Genomic DNA, 17703 nt, shown 5'->3' on the forward strand with positions numbered 1-17703 from the left:
CACCTTTCGCAGCAATGCAGGCTGCTATTCTCCCATGGAGACGATCGTAGAGATGCTGGATGTAGTCCTGTGGAACGGCTTGCCATGCCATTTCCACCTGGCGCCTCAGTTGGACCAGTGTTCGTGCTGGACGTGCAGACCGCGTGAAACGACGCTTCATCCAGTCCCAAACATGCTGAATGGGGGACAGATCTGGAGATCTTGCTGGCCAGGGTAGTCGACTTACACCTTCTAGAGCACGTTGGGTGGCATGGGATACATGCGGATGTGCATTGTCCTGTTGGAACAGCAAGTTCCCTTGCCGGTCTAGGAATGGTAGAACGATGGGTTCGATGACGGTTTGGATGTACCGTGCACTATTCAGTGTCCCCTCGACGATCACCAGTGGTGTACGGCCAGTGTAGGAGATCGCTCCCCACACCATGATGCCGGGTGTTGGCCCTGTGTGCCTCGGTCGTATGCAGTCCTGATTGTGGCGCTCACCTGCACGGCGCCAAACACGCATACGACCATCATTGGCACCAAGGCAGAAGCGACTCTCATCGCTGAAGACGACACGTCTCCATTCGTCCCTCCATTCACGCCTGTCGCGACACCACTGGAGGCGGGCTGCACGATGTTGGGGCGTGAGCGGAAGACGGCCTAACGGTGTGCGGGACCGTAGCCCAGCTTCATGGAGACGGTTGCGAATGGTCCTCGCCGATACCCCAGGAGCAACAGTGTCCCTAATTTGCTGGGAAGTGGCGGTGCGGTCCCCTACGGCACTGCGTAGGATCCTACGGTCTTGGCGTGCATCTGTGCGTCGCTGCGGTCCGGTCCCAGGTCGACGGGCACGTGCACCTTCCGCCGACCACTGGCGACAACATCGATGTACTGTGGAGACCTCACGCCCCACGTGTTGAGCAATTCGGCGGTACGTCCACCCGGCCTCCCGCATGCCCACTATACGCCCTCGCTCAAAGTCCGTCAACTGCACATACGGTTCACGTCCACGCTGTCGCGGCATGCTACCAGTGTTAAAGACTGCGATGGAGCTCCGTATGCCACGGCAAACTGGCTGACACTGACGGCGGCGGTGCACAAATGCTGCGCAGCTAGCGCCATTCGACGGCCAACACCGCGGTTCCTGGTGTGTCCGCTGTGTCGTGCGTGTGATCATTGCTTGTACAGCCCTCTCGCAGTGTCCAGAGCAAGTATGGTGGGTCTGACACACCGGTGTCAATGTGTTCTTTTTTCCATTTCCAGGAGTGTATATTGGTAAAAGTGCATGCCTCTCACGGGCAGTTCTAAATCTTTCGAAGAGTTTTTCATTCAGATGGTATCGCGTTTCCGTTCGGCGCATATTTTCTACTTCATTAATTCTTTCCTCGTTTTGTACAGTGCATCATCCGATTTTACGAAATGAAAACACCTTTGCACGCTGCATACCTTCAAGCGTTTTTTCCTCCTTCGTTTAACCAATATTTCACTGCCTTTCTTTGTCGCTGAAAGCTGTTGCAGTACGCTTTTTTTTACGCTGTGAAAGTACTCTTCTTCAGAACTGATACTGGGACAAATGACGCGTCCGAATCACAATTCGTGGAATCGTCACAGTTATTTCCTTCCCATTTCGTCTATTGTATCCACAATTTCAAACGAAATGTTGATATCATTCGAATGGTTGTCAAGAAAATCAAGTACAAAATGACACTTATGACATCCTCAGGAGAAGTAGATGATTTGGCTGGAAACCATGTTCCTCACATTTCATCATTGCTAAATTGAGAACGTTAATTGTATTCCACATTAGTGTGAAACTGGAAGACAAAAAAGGTACTATTAGCAGGCATGCCTTAGGAAAGCACAATAAATATTAATTTAGCTTTATCTGTATTGTCAATACCTACCAATACTGCAAAAATCAATTGATAATTTGTAACAGCTTGAGTGGCTAATTCGAGAGAATAGTAACTGTGTACTGTAGTGTCAGAGAAACCATCAACGAACGGTAACCTGAAACGTTTTTTAAAAATTACGATCGGATTGTGTCGTGTTTCCTGTTTACAAATGTACCGCCGACCTCGCCTATGTGTGTGTATAGTTGCGCACGTGCAGTTGCTACAGCGCTACGAATTTGGTAATTTCCAGCTTTTTCAGCTTTTTGTTTTAATACTTGCAGTGCCTCGTAGCAGCTAAAATTTTGACAGTGCATTCCATTCGTTGTCTTCTTCCTGTGTAAAAAATTTCAGGGTAGATTTCGACATGTCTTATTGTACCATTCCCTTGTTAGCTTTATAACGTGGCCGGCCGTGGTGGCCGAGCGGTTCTAGGCGCTACATACAGTCTGGAACCGCGCGACCGCTACGGTCCCATAGTGCTCAGAGCCATTTGAACCTTTTTTTTTTTTTTTTTTTTTTTTTTTAATAACGTGTGTGTTACGAAAGCATACCGTTTCAGTGTTACAGGACAATGGTGATGTATCAAAAGCGCATCTTTTTGCTACAATTTGCGTACTACATCTCAAATAATGACATTTATACACGGAGGTGAAGAATGTCATGGGATAGCGATACGAACATATACAGATGGCGGCAGCAGCGCGTGCGCAAGGTATAAAAGGGCAGATCATTCGCGGAGCTGTCATTTGCACTCGGGTGATTCATACGAAAAGGTTCCTGACGTGATTGTGGTGGCGCTACGGAATTTACAGACCATGAAAGCGGAATGGTAGTTGCAGCAAGACGCGTGGGACATTCCATTTCGGAAATCGTTAGAGAATTCAAGATTCCGAGATCCACAGTGTCAAGAGCGTACCGGAAATACCAAATTTGGTGCATTACCCCTCACCACGGACAACACAGTGGCCGACGACCACATAACAACCGAGAGCAGCGGCGTTTGCGTAGAGTCGTCAGTGCCAACAGGCAACCAGCACTGTGTAAAATAACCATAGGAATCAGTGTGGGGTGTACGACGAACATATCCGTTATGACAGTGCGCTGAAATTTAGCGTTGATCGGTTATGACAGTAAACGACCGAAGCGAATACCTTTGCTAACAGCACGATATTGCCTGCAGTGCCTCTCCTGGGCTCATCATGACCATGTCCCTTGGACCCCACATTACTGTAAGCCTGCTCGTGCTTTAGTGTGATACAGACCCCACGAAGCCATGAACCCAAGTTGTTAAAAAGGGACTGTGCAAGACAGTGATGGCTCCATATTGGTGGGGGAATGGACAGGGTCATCTGCTCCAACTGAACTGACCATTGACTGGAAATGTTTATGTTCAACTACTTGTTCCCAAACACCGACGGAATTTCTATGGATGACAATGCGCGCCGCTCGGGACTAGCCGAGCGGTCTAGGGCGCTGCAGTCATGGACTGTGCTGCTCATCCCGGAGGAGGTTCGAGTCCTCCCTCGGGCATGGGTGTGTATGTTTGTCCTTAGGATAATTTAGGTTAAATAGTGTGTAAGCTTAGGGACTGATGACCTTAGCAGTTAAGTCCCATAAGATTTCACGCACATTTGAACATTTTTGACAATGCGCCATGCCACTGCGCCACAATTGTTCGCGATTAGTTTGCAGAACATTGTGGAAAGTTCGTGCGAATGATATGGCCACCCAGATCGCCTGACATGAAACCCATCTAACATTTATGAGACATAATCGAGAGGTCAGTTTGTGCACAAAATCCTGCACCGTCATCACTTTCGTAATTATGGGCGGCTATAGAGGCGGCATGGCTCAATATTTCTGCAGGCGACTTCCAACGACTTGTTGAGTCCATAGCAGGCACAGTTGCTGCACTACTCCGGGAAAGCGGAGGCTCGGCACGACATTAGGACGTATCCCAAGAGTTTTTGTTACCTAAGTCCAGATACTCTCTTTCGACACTTATACCGTTACTGAAAGATCTGAGTCGAAACAAGGCCCCGGGAGTAGACAAGATTCCATTAGAACTACTGATAGCCTTGGGAGAGCCAGCCCTGACAAAACTCTACCATCTGGTGAGCAATATGTATGAGACAGGCGAAATACTCTCGGACTTCAAGAAGAATGTAATAATTCCAATCCCATAGAAAGCAGGTGTTGACAGGTGCGAAAATTACCGAACTATCAGTTTAATAAGTCACAGCTGTAAAATACTAACGCGAATTCTTTACAGACGAATGGAAAAACTAGTAGAAACCGACCTCGGAGAAGATCAGTTTGGATTCCGCAGAAATATTGGAACAAGTAAGGGAATATTGACCCTACGACTTATCTTAGAAAATAGATTAAGGAAAGGCAAACCTACGTTTCTAGCATTTGCAGACTTAGAGGAAGCTTTTCACAATATTGACTGGTATACTCTCTTTCAAATTCTGAAGGTGGCAGGATTAAAATACAGGGAGCGAAAGGCTATTTACAATTTGTATGGATGTAGGTTGCAATAAGTACTGGGAGATGAAGAAGCTTGCACAGGACAGAGTAGCATGGAGAGGTGCATCAAATCAGTCTCAGGACTGAAGACCACAACAACAACAACATAGAAACCAGATGGCAGTATAAGAGTCGATGGACATGAAAGGGAAGCAGTGGTTGGGAAGGGAGTGAGACAGGGTTGTAGCCTCTCCCCGATGTTATTCAATCTCTATATGGAGCAAGTAGTAAAGGAAACAAAAGAAAAATTTGGAGTAGGTATTAAAATCCATGGGGAAGAAATAAAACATTTGAGGTTCGCCGATGACATTGTAATTCTGTCAGAGACAGTAGCGGACTTGTAAGGGTAGTTGAACGGAATGGACAGTGTCTTGAAAGGAGAATATAAGATGAACATCAACAAAAACAAAATGAGGATAATGGAATGCAGTCGAATTAAGTCGGGTGATGCTGAGGGAATTAGATTAGGAAATGAAACACTTACAGTACTAAAGGAGTTTTGCTATTTGGGGAGCAAAATAAATGATGATGTTCGAAGTAGAGAGGATATAAAATGTAGACTGGCAATGGCAAGGAAAGCGTTTCTGAAGAAGAAAAATTTGTTAATATCGAGTATAGATTTCGTTCTGAAACTATTTGTATGGTGGGTAGCCATGTATGGAAATGAAACATGGATGATAAATAGTTTAGACGAGAAGAGAATAGAAGCTTTCGAAATGTGGTGCTACAGAAGATTACTGAAAATTAGATGGGTGGATCACGTAACTAATGAGGAGGTAATGAATAGGGGAGAAGAGGAGTTTGTGGCACAACTCGACTAGAAGAATGGATCGGTTGGTAGGACATGTTCTGAGCCATCAAGGGATCACCGATTTAGTATTGGAGGGCAGCGTGGAGAGTAAAAATCGTAGAGGGAGACCAAGAGATGAATACACTAAGCAGATTCAGAAGGATGTATTTTGCAGTAGCTGCTGGGAGACGAAAAGGCTTGCACAAGATACAGTAGCGTGCAGAGCTGCATCAAACCAGTCTCTGGCCTGAAGGTCACAACAACAACAACAGCCGTTACGGAGATCTGTAGTGGTGTTGATAGCGTCCTGAAATAAAAGCTGTGAAGATAAATGTAGCTGGTCGCTTCTGTCATTCCAGTTTTGTTTCAACATTTGCTTTCAGGAATATTCTTGGTCTTTCTTGTTCATATAATAGAAGTGTTATCTCAAAAGTCGTAGTTATTAATTATAAATAACGTTGTTGTTGTTGTTGTGGTCTTCAGTCCTGAGACTGGTTTGATGCAGCTCTCCATGCTACTCTGTCCTGTGCAAGCTTTTTCATCTCCCAGTACCTACTGCAACCTACATCCTTCTGAATCTGCTAAGTGTATTCGTCTCTTGGTCTCCCTCTTCGATGTTTACCATCCACGCTGCCCTCCAGTAATAAATTGGTGATCCCTCGATGCCTCAGAACATGTCCTACCAACCGATCCTTTCTTCTAGTCAAGTTGTGCCACAAGCTCCTCTTCTTACCAATTCTATTCAATACCTCCTCATCAGTTATGTGATCTACCCATCTAATCTTCAGCATTCTTCTGTAGCACCACATTTCGAAAGCTTCCATTCTGTTCTTGTCTAAGCTATTTATCGTCCTTGTTTCACTTCGATACATGGCTAAACTCCATATAAATACTTCCAGAAATGACTTCCTGACATTTAAATTGAAACTTCCCCTTTGAACAATTATACATGACTGTGCTTAAACTGACATAAAATATTTTTAGCGCAACGCAATCTGACTATCAAAGATCCCTGCAAAAGAATGGCCCTGACTAACATTAAACTATACCTTTCACAAATCACTTACCTCACAAAAATCTTCGCTGCTCAAGCTACTGCAATACAGCGAGCGCCACTACTGCCAGCTAAATAAAAGATTCAAACTATGGAAGGCACTAACTACTGATAGGGATAGTTAGCAAATGAAAGATATTAATAGAGAACAAACAATGTATTTACCTTAATATCATCACAAGTCATAATATATATATCAGTTCATGACAAATTACAAATCTCCGCCATCTCTCTCCCCACATCCACCACTGCTGGCGGCTCACCTCCAACTGCATAACGCTACGCGCTGTTCACATCCAGCTGCCGCTGCCCAACACTACAATGGCAGACAACAATGCAAACTAGCCACAGACTGCACACAGCACAGCCAGTGATTTTCATATTGAGCGCTACGTAACGTTGCCAATAAGAAAACATAAACAGCCTACTTACATAGAGAAAACATAAACAGCCTACTTACATAGCCCCCATGCTCCCCACAAAAAAATTTTACAAATTTTTTTTTTTGGGCTTTGGCCAATACATATTTGTTAAAATTTTTTTCACAATCACAATAACAAAGAAATCAAAGGCACACACTTATTGATATTATGTTGGTCAAAAGCTCAAATTTTCTCACAGTCCATAAAGACAGTCCTGAGTCCTGATCGTTCATTACGGTAAAATAGTACTGTTTTTCTCAAAGTCTGAGCAGTAGAAGAAAATGCACACGGAAGTAGTGGATTTCCATGCAGTCTTGAAGAAGTAGTGTTGTCCTTCCAACGGAAAGACAGTGCTGACTCTTGACATGCATACAGGTAATGGGCCACAACAGAGCAAATCCACAGCAGAGTCAGTCGTAGTTTGGAAGAATATTGGTAGGTAGGTCATCACAGAGCAGACCCACTGCAGTCCTGGTAGAGATTACGGTATTGGTGGGCCACCAGAGGTGCAGACCCACTGCAGTCCTCGTAGAAATAATGGTATTGGTGGGTCATCAAAGATGCAGACCCACTGCAGTCCTTGTAGAAATAATGGTATTGGTGGGTCATCAAAGATGCAGACCCACTGTAGTCCTTGTAGAGATGGCCAGCAGCCATCTGTTGCGATTGTGCAGGTGCACATTCACCATCGAAGAGTCTTGCGGAGAATATAGCAAGTCCATAAACCATCACTTGTGCACTCACAAAGTTTTTGGAATTGTCCTTAGAACCAGCAATGCTGTTATCCAGTCCTTTGCTGAATTAGTAACACACGTGCAAACACGAACAGTCCCAACTTCTCACATATTGTCCATATACTATGACCAACAGAAACGTGTGCAGTGAAATGTAACTTACAAGTTAATAATATCATGAACTGGTGACAATTACAATTTAATAACATAAGAATACAATTACAAAGGTACTAAATACATCATTAAAAACATAACAATACAGATAACATTTGTAGTACAGGCTTTACAAAAGAATCGAACTAACATATACATCAGTGGAATTATGACATGAGTACATACATAAAAGATCACAATAACTTTTGAAACATCAACTTCACACATGAGCATTAAACAGAATAAATAATGTGTAAGCATATTTATAAGGTAAATAACATATTATGAATGCCAATTATATTTGAGGATAACAGTATTCCTCATCATAGTGAATGTAGCTTAATATTAATAGAAGAAAAAATTCTATGAAACTACACAGAGACAGGAAGAAAACAAATACACAAGGGTACACACACACATAGTGGGATAACACCAATAGGAAAGGACAGGGTTCGTTTTCAGTGTAACATTTGGTACTGCAGTCCAACCCAAAACTTCATATATCTTTCCTCTTATTTCATCCTTTGTTTCCACCAAAAAAAATTCTAACTAAGCATGCTTTCTGTGTTTATATGTTCACACATTTCTTACCTCATTTTTATTTTCCATTATCTTACCTCATCATTTATTTCCAAGAAAATCCTACCTAAAATACTTTTTTTTTTGGCCAAACCATTTTCTTATAGCGTCTAAATGCATTTCTTCCAATTCATCATAGTTAGTTTCTTATATAGTCTACCCCTCTTAAGCTAACTTAAATCTACTGAGCTCAGATGCTAAACTAAGGGACGAGGCAATGCAGCAGCACATAAAACAATTAATATAAACAGCAATGAAAAAAAAATGGAAAATCGCAAAGCAAGCTACAGTAAATCTAAATTAACAGAAAAAATGCAAAATTACAACTAATATGAGCCAATGTGCAGCAACAAAAAAATAAATCTGGCTTAGCAGAGTAACACAAATTAAAGTTCAGTAGCACTATGCCTGGCAAACAGCAGCTTATATCTAAACATGACATAGCTCAAGCAGAAAAAATATTACAGTAAAAACAACAATGCAGATAAGGGAAATGTATATTCACATCTTAATATCTATGTAATTAAAGTGGTGCACCACAACAACTGATTGTAAAAAGAAATATTACCATGTACTTGAAAAGAAAATTACGTGTTACTGTTACTAGTTCCTTCTTATTGTTCTTTCCTTTCCAAGTGCTCCTTTTTTTTAAAGAATGTGGATCATAAAATAATTATTTAATAGATCTGTTGACAGAAAGTGTTCACATTAGCAAATGCATTTTATTTTATAAAAGCAATGCTGCAACACAGCTGGAAACCAGATATCAAGTGAAATAAGCAACTACGAAAAGCAAAGCATAAAAATATCATTCAATAGTCATGTGGCATTTCGTAAGTCAGTAGCTCTCAACTCTCGTAGAAAGACACTTGTCATTATCGGGTTTGCAGATGTAAGAATATTTCCCATCAATTCATAAGCATTTCAGTAAATATCATAAATTAAGAGCACAGTGTAATCATATGTTTTCAAGTTCGACCGTGTCGTTTTTGCAATGCTTTCTCTAAAGGAATGACAATGGCCAGGATAATGGCCTCCCTTTTTTTTTTTTCTTCCTGTGCTCTGAAAGGCACGCGCCAATGGCCCTCTCTCCAGGTGTCCGACACAGCTGGGTGCCCACGACACATTACGTGCAGGTGGTCACTTAACTTTCTTACGGAAAGATTTACGACAGCAATTTTCGCTACAGTGACAGTCTCACATAAAAATATTTCACAGGTCAAGAATTAGCGTTGCAAATCTGTAGAAACAAAATGCTATTGATATAACAGTGTCAAAAAAAATTTTCGTCTGCATTGTAATACATTCACGCATATACACACACATTTCATAACTCTTAAAGTACGTTTCTTGGTTTCCAACATCCTTTTCATAAATCAGAGTCCCTAAACACTACTCATTATTCCTTACCTCATTATACATATACATATTCGTCGACACTTCTTCAATATTTCATCGTGAGAAATACGTAGCATAATAAACATTCCTCAACAACATAATACACATCGTCGTCGTAATAATAACATCATAACACTTCAGTCAAATCTCAAAATCGTCGTAACTTCCTCCAATAATTTCTAAGCCTAAAAAAATTCTCTGCTCATGTCAAAAGTGTCAGCTGCCTCAAACGTACTTTAAAAATCATGATCTCATACCAAATACATCATTCAAAGCTCTCATAGTATCACAATGATTCCGAAAAAATATGAACAGTTTACAAAGTACAGACAAAATACAGTTTCATAAGTGTGAAGTTACCCAACTGTGTATTGCGTAAACATGTGTCACAGATGTAGTAAAAAAAGTTTCTTTCTCTGTTAAATGATCAGATAGCTGTGTAATTTGAGTGTTAGAAAAATATGGTACCGATGTGTAAAGTTGTATAAGCAAATACCATATTAGCTAGGGCCCCTTGTGCTTGCCAAACACATGGTACACAAAGTAAGCGTGTACCCCCCTGAGGATTATTGTAATTATACCCTCAGGTATTACAGATTACAGCAATGGAATGAAATGTATCACGGAAAACTTTCTTTGTAATTAAAAAATCTTTAAAAATAAATGTTTTAAGTATAAAATTGATCACTGAAATGCGTGTCCTGTAGCGCTAAATGTGCATCTTGTTGTAAGATAATCTCTGTGGAAGTGTCGTAGTTATTTTCCTCCGAAAGCTAAGTTCTGCAGAAGCCAATGTACTTACCTCATGATAAACAAAAGTGAAATGCTTTGCGTATAGATATCGTAGTTATTATGCTTATTGGCGTGATGAAGAAAGTACTGTACAGTAACGTAATGTTGTGCCACGAAAAAGGCTGTCTCATTGTTGCTATACCACAAAAGTTACTACTAAAACATGTTTTTCTTTCCAGAAGAATTCAGAAAACTGTGCAGATATAAAACAGATACACCGCAAAAGCAACATTGTAAATTGTCACTCATTAGTAGCGTCGTGATAAAAATCGTGTAGCTGTCACATAAACTAACCTCTGTGTCATCTGGTATCTCTCAGAAAGTACTTTAAACCCAGAATGTATTTTCAAGTAAACCAAAATGTTGCACTAAAATCTCATTAGCAGTACCAGATATAATGTTACTTTTCTCGGAGCCAGCCGGCGCACGTGTATGCCTGCGGTGCGAGTCATTGTCTGTCTCTTTGTTGCCGCGCGTCGTTACTGGGATTAGGAGGCCTAACTTCCACAAATTCGCCTTGCCGAGAGGGCCCAGCTCTGTTTAAAGCTCGCCAGTTCTGATGGAATTCAGGTCTGTCGTTTTGTCGGTAGTTTACACAGTTTCTTTCGTGTCGGTCACGTGGTGGAGAATTTCTCCCTGAATCGTAACTGCGCGCTGGTCCGTTGCGTCTAAAGTTATTCTGTCTCCCTTGATAATAATTATTTTGGTTCCCAAATTGTCTGTTTCTCAGATTGTCTCTGTGATAGTCACTACCGCGGAGAGGTGATCTTTCCCTGTAATTATTACTACTCTGCCAACGGTTGTAATACGGGTGGTGTCTGTTTCGGTCACGATTTGTGTTGTGAGAATAGCCTTGTCGCGTCCAGTTATTATTTCTTTCATCGCGGAATTGCGACTGATGTGATCTGTAATTGTTGTGCTCCTGCGTTCCGCGATTGTCAGTGTCACTTTCCAGTTCTTGTAACAGTCCCTGAAAAGCTTCAATGTCGTCTTTGCAACGTCCTGCCAAAATAATATGTCGTAAATGTTCAGGTAATTTGATTAAGCAAATGCGGATGAGTTCTGAGGGGCTGTATGGGTTTGACAGGTACTGATTCTTGTGCAACATGTCTTCAAAATATTTCACAAGACTGGAGAATTCTGATTGTTCGAAATGTTTCATCATTATGATGCCATGTTTTACACGGTCTTGTGTAGCTTGAGACCAATATGCTGAGAGGAAGGCATGGTAAAATTCTCCTTCACTGTGGCAATCGTGAATGACCGATCGCATTCTTACAGCTGGTTCATTCTCTAAGTAGCCACACATAAATTCTAATCTGTGCTCCAATGACCAGTTGGGAGGAAAACAATGAGAAAATTGATGGAGCCATGCTTGTGGATGAATGTCGTTGCCAGAATTCTTAAATGTTTTAAATTTACGTGTAGTAATGAACAGCTTATAGTCAAAATCGTCATGTCGGCGAGTCGCATATCGGTCATTGTTAGGTCGTGTCGGCCGTTCCATCTCAAAATTCGGTGCACATTGCCAATTTCTTTCATAATTTCCGAAATGCCCTGTGTTATTATTTTGCGGCTTTTCCGTGTTTCTAAGTCCCTCTTCCCGTGTTGGAGCGCGAGTGTCCTCTGAAATACGTAATTCTTGTATTACCTGTGTCAGCTGATCTTGTACTTCCCGGATTTCTCTTTGGTGTTGTGTATTAATTTGATTCTGATTTTGTTTGAATTTTCTTATTTGTTCATACTCTTCTGTGTCAGTGAAGGCTACGGGTCTTGTGTCATTCAGATCATCATCTACCTTTGTAGATAAGTTAGTGACCTGATCCGAAAGTTCGGCTACTTTCTCCGATAGTGAACACATTTCCTCAGTGTGTTTTTCTGAACCAAGTTTCAGAGTGTCCATTTGTGCTGAAATCGAATCTACTGTGTCCTTTAAGTTTTCCTGAGTTTTTGCTAGTTGCGTAACCGAATAGGTAGATGCAACTGAGTCAATTTTAGCTTGCAAGGTGTTGTGATTTTCATGAACAATGGTTTGCAGTTCTTTTATGGCTGCTTCGTGATTCTGTAATACATTTTCATGCCGCGAAAAAATGGGTTGAAAATGCTCACAAATTTGTGTTTTTATGTCATTACAGACTTTTTGACATTTCGATTCAATGTTATGTAACTCACTAGTTAAATCTTCACGTGTTTGTTCAAGTGTGGTGTCTAACTTTTGAAGATTTTGTTCCATTGTGTCTAACTTCTTCAGATTTTGTTCCACTGTGTCTAACTTTTTAAGATTTTGTTCCACTGTATCTAACTTTTTAAGATTTTGTTCCACTGTATCTAACTTTCGAAGATTTTGTTCCATTGTGTCTAACTTTTGAAGCTTTTGCTGTGTTTGTCCCATTTGCTGTATTAATTGTAATAACAATGCACTGGTGTCTGGAACATGTTCCTCAGTGCTTTTCGGCAGTGAATTTGCACCGGAAACATTCACATTTTGACAAGCAGAAAATGTGTCTTGCCTTATTTGAGAAAACGGTGAGGATCCAAAACCTGAATCTACAGTATTTGCGAGATTGTTTCCTGTCATTTCGGATTCCTGAGGCGAGCTGTTGCCGACCGATCGATCGATAATGCTTCCCTGTTCTCTACATGTTTCAATGTCTACACCATTATTTGACGCCCGCTCCATTTCCCTATGCACAGTTACCAAATTACTACTTTGAATATTTGTTAATTCATTACATGGTGGCGTTAACACACTGCTTTCGTCTTCACTGTCATTTCTCAGTTTACTTTGGAGCCTAGTATTACGTTTTTCACACGCCATTATTGTCACAGTATTTCACACGACAACACAGAAAACACAATTTGAAGAGCAAAAATAAGAGAACACATTAACATAACACTGAAAATAATATCTAGTTAATTGCAGCTGCGAAATACTTGGTGCAAATCTACATGCATGCCACAACTGTTTTACTGTACAACAATGAAAGACTGCAACTACAAAGGAGATTCTCTCTACAATTACGCGCTAGCAATAAACAAAAGCTACACTAAATACACAAACTACAAGAAAAATCAGAAGATTCCAGTGAGGTATCCTAGGCTAAGGGTCGACATATGAAACGTCCCCTTTGAACAATTATACATGACTGTGCTTAAACTGACATAAAATATTTTTAGCGCAACGCAATCTGACTATCAAAGATCCCTGCAAAAGAATGGCCCTGACTAACATTAAACTATACCTTTCACAAATCACTTACCTCACAAAAATCTTCGCTGCTCAAGCTACTGCAATACAGCGAGCGCCACTACTGCCAGCTAAATAAAAGATTCAAACTATGGAAGGCACTAACTACTGATAGGGATAGTTAGCAAATGAAAGATATTAATAGAGAACAAACAATGTATTTACCTTAATATCATCACAAGTCATAATATATATATCAGTTCATGACAAATTACAAATCTCCGCCATCTCTCTCCCCACATCCACCACTGCTGGCGGCTCACCTCCAACTGCGCAACGCTACGCGCTGTTCACATCCAGCTGCCGCTGCCCAACACTACAATGGCAGACAACAATGCAAACTAGCCACAGACTGCACACAGCACAGCCAGTGATTTTCATATTGAGCGCTACGTAACGTTGCCAATAAGAAAACATAAACAGCCTACTTACATAGAGAAAACATAAACAGCCTACTTACAAAATCTATACTCGATGTTAACAAATTTTTCTTCTTCAGAAACGATTTCCTTTCCATTGCCAGTCTACATTTTATATCCTCTCTACTTCGACCATCATCAGTAATTTTGCTCCCCAAATAGCAAAACTCCTTTACTACTTCAAGTGTCTCATTTCCTAATCTAATTCCCTCAGCATCACCCGACTTAAATCGACTACATGCCATTATCCTCGTTTTGCTTTTGTTGATGTTCAATTATATCCTCCTTTCAAGACACTGTCCATTCCGTTCAACTGCTGTTCCATGTCCTTTGCTGTCTCTGACAGAATTACAATGTCATCGGCGAAACTCAAAGTTTTTATTTCTCTCATTGGATTTTAATACCTACTCCGAACTTTTCTTTTGTTTCCTTTACTGCTTGCTCAATATGCAGATTGAATAACATCATGGAGACAGATAATGTATTTGTTGCAATTCTTGTTGCGAAGGCTAACGATTGGGATTTCGCCAGTGCCCAGAAACCTTAACATGGCTGCCACTCTATACGAAATACACAGTTTACACACTGTAAGTTTTTGCTATTACGAAATCTTCTGTAAAATATGTACAGTATATCTATTACTGAGTTTACGGGGGGCTCGTGTGTGTCGAGGTGCTGGTAAATGCTTTCTTTCAGTTATGGTTGTAAGTAGGCTGTTTAGGTTTTTCTATTGGTAACGCCACCTCTGTATAAAAATCACTGGCTGTGCTGTGTGCAGTCTGTGTCTAGTTTGCATTGTTATCTGCCATTGTAGTGTTGGGCAGCGGCAGCTGGATGTGAACAGCGCCTAGCGTTGCGCAGTTGGAGGTGAGCCGCCAGCAGTGGTGGATGTGGGGAGAGAGATGGCGGAGTTTTGTAATTTGTCATGAACTGCTATATATATTATGACTTTTGATGATATTAAGGTAAATACATTGTTTGTTCTCTATTAATATCTTTCATTTGCTAACTATCCCTATCAGTAGTTAGTGCCTTCCGTAGTTTGAATCTTTTATTTAGCTGTCAGTAGTGGCGCTCGCTGTATTGCAGTAGTTCGAGTAACCAAGATTTTTGTGAGGTAAGCGATTTGTGAAATGCATAGGTTAATGTTAGTCAGGGCCATTCTTTTGTAGGGATTTCTGAAAGTCAGATTGCGTTGCGCTAAAAAAATATTGTGTGTCAGTATAAGCACAGTCGTGTATAATTTTTCTAAGGGGACGTTTCATGCTGAGCAAAAAAAATCACCTCTTGCATTTGAATGAAATTACGAAACAAATGTCCATCTATAAATATATTTGGTGACATACGTTATTTCAGAGCGTTCGTAGATAGTGCAACATCGAGATTATAGATAGTATGTGAGGTAAAACTGGCATTGGATACCATACCTTAACTGAAATCAATTTAAAACCGAAAACCCGATGAAAATTCAACTGAGTTAACGAATAAATTGTACTACCATGTATCTCAGATCGTTGCACAGCATACTGTAGTGGTCGTCTACCAGCAATTCGCTGTTCAGGCTATCGACGAGCCCCAAACCTCTTCGAAATTTTCTCAGCTGTTCTTCGACAATCGCTAACTGCAGTTCTTATTTTTAAAATTTTAGGAACTGGAATGCATGTCTTCAATCACGCAACCCTGCCCGCACTCCTCTCCCACGCCCCTCCCTCTTCCTCCGCTGCCTTGATAACTTTTAATAAATCATTTTATACAAAATCTTTTTTTGAAATTCAGGTTTATAAAACGTAATATTTTAAAATGAACACAATAAAACCACAAGATTTTATGTAAACAACAGCTGCTACCATCTGTCCCCCGTAGCGATTCAATAAACATGTACTATTCTGAGCCTCTGGTGCCGACTTGTTCCAATGAGTTAAGAAAAAATCCTCAAGAGTTGCCGGAGCGCCTTTCAAGCCGAAATTAAGCCCTGGATAACAGAGTTTTTTAAAAAAATGTTTCAAATGGCTCTGAGCACTATGGGACTTAACTTCTGAGGTCATCAGTCCCCTAGAACTTAGAACTACTTTTACCTAACTAACCTAAGGACATCACACATCCATGCCCGAGGCAGGATTCGAACCTGCGACCGTAGCGGTCGTGCGGTTCCAGGCTTTAGCGCCTAGAACCACTCGGCCACTCCGGCCGGCAGAGTTATTTGAACCCCGTCCATTTTCGTAAAGAAACTTTGTGGTCTGCGAGCCAAATAAAGCTCGCAACGGCCACTGGAGAGCGGTGAGAGCTCAAAAAATCACGCTACCCAGCTCGTCCCGTGTGCCGTTGGCGCTGTCTCTGGTGAGGTCGGATGTCCCGTCCGCGTCCACGTCCACGTCAGCTGCCTCGTCCCGTGTGAGGACGGCTTTACCACTGCTTACAGCCGAGATCTTCATGTATCGTGGAGAAGGCGGGAGAAAGAAAGGAACCCAATTCTGAACTCTCGTTTGGGTGCTAGCAACCCGAGACAGTACGTTTCCAGAAGTGTCAATAAGGATAAACAGAAATGCGGAGCACTTATTCTCATTAGCAGCAAAAAGATTAGTTTTTGTGATATGTGGAATGCAGAATGTTGTATACTACACTTCTTAGAGAACGTGAAGTAAGTTTAATATTATAATGGACTTTATCACGTCGACTGTGTATTGCTTAATAATGTGATAGCAGCATAGTTCAGGCATGTCAGCTGCCATTTCAGACAGCAGAGTACACTGATTGCTGTGGTATTGTGGCGATTTCTCATGATATGTTCATAAATTTGAGCGTCAAATGTTTTAAGAATACTGTAATTCATTAATCTACATCCACATTCATACTCTGCAAGCCACCATATTCGTCATAGTGGAGTGTACCTTGTGGCACTATTAGTCATCACATTTCCTGTACCGCTCACAAATGAAGCGAGCGGAAAAATGACTTGTCTGTTTGCTTCCATACATGGCCTAATTTCCCCGGACTTGTTTTCGCGATTATTATGTGAATTGTATGTTGCTGGCAGTAAAATCCCTCTGCAGTCTATTGCAAATACTGTTTCTCTACATTTTTGCAGTATTGTTTGCATAAAAGAATTTCTTCCCTCCAGGTGTTAGTTGCGTGGAACATGTTATTTTGCATTCACATTCATATATAAATATGGCTACATGCTGGCCATTTGCATTTTATTTATTTATTTTTAAATTCCTATTTGAGCTCAGGAAGCATACCTATAATACTTGCATATTGATAAAAGCTACCAGTAACAAATCCAGGTTGTCAGAAAGGTCAGTTGACCATGTTCTTACAGTAGATTCATCATAAGTCCCGAACCATGGACCTGGCCGTTGGTGGGGAGGCCTACGTGCCTTAACGATACAGATAGCCGTACCGTAGGTGCAACCACAGCGGAGGGGTATCTGTTGAGAGGCCAGACAAACGTGTGGTTCCTGAAGAAGGGCAGCAGCATTTTCAGTAGTTGCAGGGGCAATAGTCTGGATGATTGACTGATATGGCCTTGTAACAATAACCAAAACGGCCTTGCTGTTTTGGGACTGCGAACGGCTGAAAGCAAGGGGAAACTACAGCCGTAATTTTTCCCGAGGGCATGCAGCTTTACTGTATGGTGAAATGATGATGGCGTGCTCTTGGGTAAAATATTCCGGAGGTAAAATAGTCCCCCATTCGGATCTCCGGGCGG

This window comes from Schistocerca serialis, chromosome 9, assembly GCF_023864345.2.
Source record: "Schistocerca serialis cubense isolate TAMUIC-IGC-003099 chromosome 9, iqSchSeri2.2, whole genome shotgun sequence".
NCBI lineage: Eukaryota > Metazoa > Arthropoda > Insecta > Orthoptera > Acrididae > Schistocerca > Schistocerca serialis.